Source organism: Sturnira hondurensis, unplaced genomic scaffold, assembly GCF_014824575.4.
Source record: "Sturnira hondurensis isolate 20B ecotype Veracruz unplaced genomic scaffold, ASM1482457v3 Scaffold0025370, whole genome shotgun sequence".
Classification (NCBI taxonomy): Eukaryota; Metazoa; Chordata; class Mammalia; order Chiroptera; family Phyllostomidae; genus Sturnira; species Sturnira hondurensis.
The window spans coordinates 6344343-6350655 of NW_028098001.1; the positions used below are offsets into that span (position 1 = coordinate 6344343).

At 41.1% G+C, this 6313-nt stretch overlaps 1 pseudogene; it reads right to left on the minus strand.

Moving 5' to 3' along the window:
- Positions 1–4176: 4176 nt before the first annotated feature.
- Positions 4177–6066, minus strand: LOC118982301 (serine/threonine-protein phosphatase alpha-2 isoform-like; annotated as a pseudogene).
- Between the last annotated feature and the right edge of the window lie 247 nt (positions 6067–6313).

Below are 6313 nucleotides of genomic sequence, written 5' to 3' on the forward strand. Positions count from 1 at the left end.
CTCATTGTAGTTTTGATCTGTATTTCCCAAATGATAAGCTATGTCCAGCATCTTTTCATATGCTTATTGGCCATTCATACATCTTCTTGAAAGAAATAATTATTCAGGTTCCTTTGCCCACTTTTTAATTGGGTTGTTTGGGCTTTTGTTGTTCTTGTTGTTTTTGAGTTTTAGGAGTTTTCTTGTGTTCTGGATATTAATTTCTTATCAGATATGTGATTTGCAATTATTTCCTCCCATTTTGACAGTTACTTTTTACTCAGTTAATAGTATCTGTTGTTGTACAAAATTTTAAAATTTTCATGAAGTCTAATTTGTCTATTTTTTCTTTTGTTACTTTGTGTCATATTCGACAAATTGTTGCCAAATCCAATGTTATAACATTTTTGCTTAATGTTTTCTTTTAGGAATTTTATTGCTTTAGGTCTTACATTTAGGTCCTTGATTGCTTTTGAGTTAATTTTGTATATGGTATTAGGTAAGGGCCCAACTTCATTCTTTTGCATGTGAATATCCAGTGTGTTGAAAAGACTGTCTTTTCCCCGTTGAATGGTCTTGGCACACTTATCAAAAGTAACTAGAGCATGCATGTGAGAGTTTATTCCTGGGCGCTTTTGTATATATTTCTGTCTTTATGTTGATACCACCGTTTTGATTGTGGCAGCTTTGTTCTGGCTATTCCTTTTTATTTCCGTAGAATCAGTAGTAAGGTCCCCATTTTCATTTCTGATTTTATTAATTTGAGTCTTCTCGTTTTTTTTCCTTAGTCCATCTAGCTAAAGGTTTGTCAATTTTGTTGATATTTTCAAAGAACCAAATTTTGGTTTTAAGATTTTCTCTATTGTTTTTCTAATCTCTTTTTTGTTTATTCCACTCATCATTTTTATTTCCTTCCTTCTACTGGCTTTGGGTTTAGTTTGTTTTTCTTCTAGATCCTTAAGTTCTAAGTAGGTTGTTGGTTTGAGACTACTCTTTTTTTAAAATTTTAATCTTTTAAAAATTATATTTATTGGGGTGACACAGGTTAATAACATTACATAATTTCTAGTGTACAACATTATAATTCAACATCTGTAGAGTCTATTGCATGCTCACCACCGAAGTCTAGCATCTCCTCCTTTATTCTGCTTCTTGCCTGAAATCCAGATGTGGTAGTTGGTGTCCTAGTATCAATCATGGCCCATACGGTGACCTTCAGGATGAAAGCCAGAGACTAAAGATATAGAACTAAAAATGTGAATTAGCTTTGGTCCTTTTTTAAAGTATATTTTATTGATTATGCTATTATGGTTGTCCTATTTTTTTTTACTCCACTTTATCCCCCTCCACCCTGAATGCCCCTCCCACCAGCATTGCCCCCCCCACCACACACATTCATGTCTGTGGGTCTTACATATAAGTTCTTTGGCTTCTCTATTTCCTATACCATTTTTAACCTCCCCCTGTCTATTTTGTACCTACCAATTTTGCTTCTTATCCCCTGTAACTTTTCCCCTATTCTCGACCCCTCACCCTCCCCACTGATAACCCTCCATGTGATCTCCGTTTCTGTGATTCCATTCATTTTTAGTCATTTGCTTAGTTTGTTTTTGTTAACCCTTCCTACCAGTCTGGATGAATGTTTCTTTAACTTCTTGGTTGTTGGACTTCCATACAGTTCAATATTCTGGCAGTTCTGATTGTTTTTGTTTTTAAATTTATTGTTGTCCTCTTTTGGTTGTATGAGGAAGCAAAGCCTATCTACCTATTCCTGCATCTTGGCCAGAATCCCTCTGAAGGAGTTTTGGTTCTTGATGCCCATTGTGATGCAGGCCTGGAATTGCCACCTGTGAACTTTTTTTAAAACAAACTCATCATTTAAGAAGTCTGAATTCACTCTTATCACATGGCATTGTACATGGTCATCTACTGAAACAGATTTCTTTTTAGCAGATTGTAGTTTATAAAGTGGTGGATAGTGAGTTAGTTCCCTTGTTGGACTTATAAACCTTAACTTCACTACAGAATAAGAATGGAAGCCAAAGAAAGCAGAATCGGTCATTCATATACAACAGTATGTTTCTATAATTTGGAACATTCTGAATGGACAGATTCAGGCCCAATGCAACTGTAAAAAGATTACTTAATGAATGGACTACATGAAAATTGTACAAAATGTTATTAACTTAATAATTAATAGATTAAACTGTACTGTGTTACTAATTGCTATTTGGACTAAAAAACCTGGTTTTGAATGCGCAGGAAGGTAGCATGGGTACACACCATACCACCCTGTATTTGGCAGGGGTGTGCAAATACAAATTTCCAACAGGAACTTTGGCTGTAGGAAAGCATCACAAATGTTTAGAAAAATGGCTTTAATTGCCATTTTAAATATATGGTAGAGAAAGTGTGCTTTAATTAAATGTACATTATACCAATGATGCTGGCAAGGTTGAAAGTTACTCCTAATGCTGATAGCTATAAAAACCAGTTTGTACATGACAAGGCAATGAGAAATAAGCATTCCCTTTGAAACAAATTCTTACAGTTAAAAAATAAGTGTTCATAGTGGCTTGTATCAACAGGGTGCATTTTGTGACAGTAACACGTACACATTGAGCACCCTAGGGTTCTCTTTATATCCTAAAGAAAACAAGCATTTATGGGTTCATGCGTTGTACTAAATGTAAAAAGGGGTAATTGTACACTTACCCCTTAGAGAGAACAAACTGTGCTGAGGTGTACAGCTTTAACACCATCATTAAATTTGTTTGCAAAAGGAAGAGAGAATTAAAAAAACAAAACTTTTTTTTCCCTTATAATCAGCAGGTAAGAGCTAATTTTGGCTTGTACCACCCAAGGAACTCCAGGGCCAGTGCACCCAGTGGACAGGTACAGACCACATTAGAGCACCATTACCTGCCCCTGCACAGCTGATTCTCCACAGAGGGTGGAGGTTTTTGGTCAGTGGTCACAGCCAATTTTTGCTGTTGACTGGGTTGGGTAAATCGACCATGGGTCTGCCAACAGCAACCAAGGCTCACTTACAAGAGGAGGGTATACTCAGCCCACACAAAGGCAACATCTTGAGTACCCAGCTTGAGTGATAAGGGAGGCTGTGCTGCTGACCCTATTACATTAGGACACATTACCAAGACACAGAATCAAAGCAGCTAGCTCTACCTGATACATAGAAACAAACACAGAGAGGCTGCCAAAATGAAGAGACACAGAAATAGGGACCAAGTGAAAGAACAGATTAGAACTCCAGAAAAAGAGCTAAAGAAAATGGAGATAAATAATCTATCAGACACAGAATTCAAAACACTAGTTATAAGGATGCTCAAGGAACATAGCAAGGATCCTAACAGCATAAAAAAGACCTAATCTGAAGAAAAGGATACACTAATTGAAATAAATAACAATTTATAGGGAAATAACAGTAGAGTGGATGAAGTCGAAAATCAAATCAATGATTTGGAACATAAGGAAGCAAAAAAAAACAATCAATCAAAACAAGAAGAAAAGAGAATCCCGAAAAATAAGTATAGTGTAAGCAGCCTGTGGGACAACTTCAAGTGTTCCAACATTTGCTTCATAGGAGTGCTGGAAGGAGAAGAGAAAGAGCCAGAAATTGGAAATCGATTTGAAAAAGTAATGTAAGAAAAATTCCCTAATTTGGTGAAGAAAACAGACATGCAAGTCCAGGAAGCACAGAGAGTCCCAAACAAGAGGCCCACCCCAAGACAGATCATAATTAAAATGCCAAAGTCTAGCGTTAAAGAGATGGGAGGGCAATGTGGGGGAATGGGTGAAGAGGTGAGGAGATTAAGAAGTACAACAGGTAGTTACAGAATAGCCATGGGATGTAAAATACAGTGTAGGAAAGGGAGTAGCTAAAGAACCTATACACATGACCCATGGACATGAACAATGGTGTGGGAACTGCCGGAGGGAGTGGGTGGTGTGGGATGGAGGGGGATGAAGGGGGGAAAATCAGGACAACTATAATAGCATAATCAATAAAATATGATAAAAATGGAAGGGCCCACCCACAAACACTATTTGAGCAAGCTGACCTACACACGTTACTGTTTTAAAAATGAAGGTTATCTGCTGTATATTACAGGTCCCAACCAGGCATTGTCAAAATAACATTTATTTCTCTGCTTGCTTTGGGATCACACCCCTTGGAGGTATTATAGATCTCAAGGCATTCAGCCTCTTTTTCTCTGCAGGCTTTAAAATCCAAAAAGAACACATTAGTGTTAGTGAAACTCTCCACAATAATTGGGTGCAAAAACCAGAGTGACTAACTGCCTCTTTGCAAAAAACTCATATCCACCTTCAACCACCTGATGGGCTCTGCATGAAAGATCCAAATCATGCTTACGGAGGAATTTTGCAGCCACTTCTGCACCACATGTGAGGGATACTCCTCTGTCATTCCCAACCCAGCCTAACTCATCTTTATGGGGTCGGACCACCAAAGATCACAAAGGAGACGTTGATTTGGTACCTCTGTTGGTCACATAATTTGCCTAATTGGCTCCATAGATTGTCATGGTGATAAACCTCCATGACAGCAAAATATTTTCTCATCCACAATGACTGCTATCAGTAAATGGTTAAAGCAGCCTGTGAAAGTTTCCCATAGTTTAATGTTGTATCTTCTTTTACACTCATCATAAAATCCATCAATTCTATTGATGCTCATGGTTTCCTCTGAGAAGAAAAAAGTTCTTAGGATATTTGATTTTGTACTGTAGGAGGCAGATGGTCATGAGTGACTGCTTCCCCTTGTCCACATAGCCCCCAGGTAGCCATTTTCTGGCAGGAAGCCACCGTACTCAAAAAGCCGAAATAAATCATAGTGTTGTTCATGGACAGCGCCACATATTTGGAGCGCTGCTTCAAGTTCTAGAAGGATAGCTGATGGGGAAAGGTCTCCCGGGACTCCAGGCCCAGTCCCCTGATTTCATCCTCCTGTAGCTGGACATTCTTCACAGGCTTGGGCCCTCTCACCAGCCGCAGCCTTGGATGATGCTGCCGAAGTTGAATTTATCTGTATCACCATCCCTTCCTGCCACACACCATCCCGCCCAGGACGCACGCTGCCTTTCCCACACCCCAGTGCAGAGGCAGTGGTGGCAGCCGTGGTGGGTCTCCCCAACCAGCCCCACTCCCTGCTTCCTCCTTCTCTCCTCACTGGAACCACGAGAAGAACAAATAGCCGCCGACTCTCTGGCCAGCTTCCCACCGGTGAACTTTTGTGTGAGAGAAAATTAAACTTCTGCCTTCTCTTTGCCCTCGCTGGCAGTCAAACACAGTTCCTACAGCCTCCGAACCTACCACAAAAGGGGATGAGGTGGCTGTGACATGAACGTGTGCTGACTTCAGGGGAACATTTGCTAGTGTGAGAAGAACAAAGTTAGAAGGAGTAGTGGAGAGGAATGTGGAGATGGGGAAGAGGACAGACTGCCTTGGGAGGGATGACTAGGTGAGGACTGAATGGATGTGCATGAAGTTTAAGGCATACTTTTGGCGTTGGCCTGCAGGGGGTCACCTTCTTCTCCGCCCCAGTGTTTTCTGAGTCACTCCCTCCACTCAGTAGTCCCTAGGGACTGAGCTTTTGCTATACCTTCAGTCCTTGCCTGAAGGGAAGCCATTGTCAGCCAAAGTGAAAAGAAACCTGAGTGAAGGGCGGGTGGGACAGCTGCCTTGAAGGATGAATCTTCAGTGACTTCCTGAGGTACATGCCTTGTGAATGCACTGAGCCATGGTCAGCTTTTGGCCTGATGTAAGTCCAGGGCTACGATTTAAAAAACAATGGGGTGCACAGGGAGGGGAGAATCAAGTCTGTTCCAAATAGGGCGTTTACATATTCGGTGCAAGGCTCTGCACAGCTCACAGGCAGAGGAAGACTTCCTGGAAACCCTTGGCTTGTGTATGGGTTGCAAGATCTGTGTCCAGGTCTTTGTGTGAGGAAACACTGAGACAGAAGCAGCTCTCATTTTCCCAGATGTCACTGTGGCTCTGATGGGTGACAATGTCATAGAACAAGTCCTCTTCCTTGCCAGGCATGTTTGTGCCCATGTGTGTGGGCTCCTGCCCTCTGCTGTAATGGGGCAACATGTGTGCGGCTATGAGGAGCTTTATGGCCTTGTCATACAGCGAAATCGTTGTTTTGCTTCTGAGAGACGTGAAATGACATCTCTCTCTTTCTCCTGTCACCTTCCTCTTCACTTTGCCTCGGTTTTACAGTTTAGTCTTGTTGGGGCCATCATGCCCGAGGGGACCAGGCAGGCAAGCTCTAGCTGAAGCCAACCTG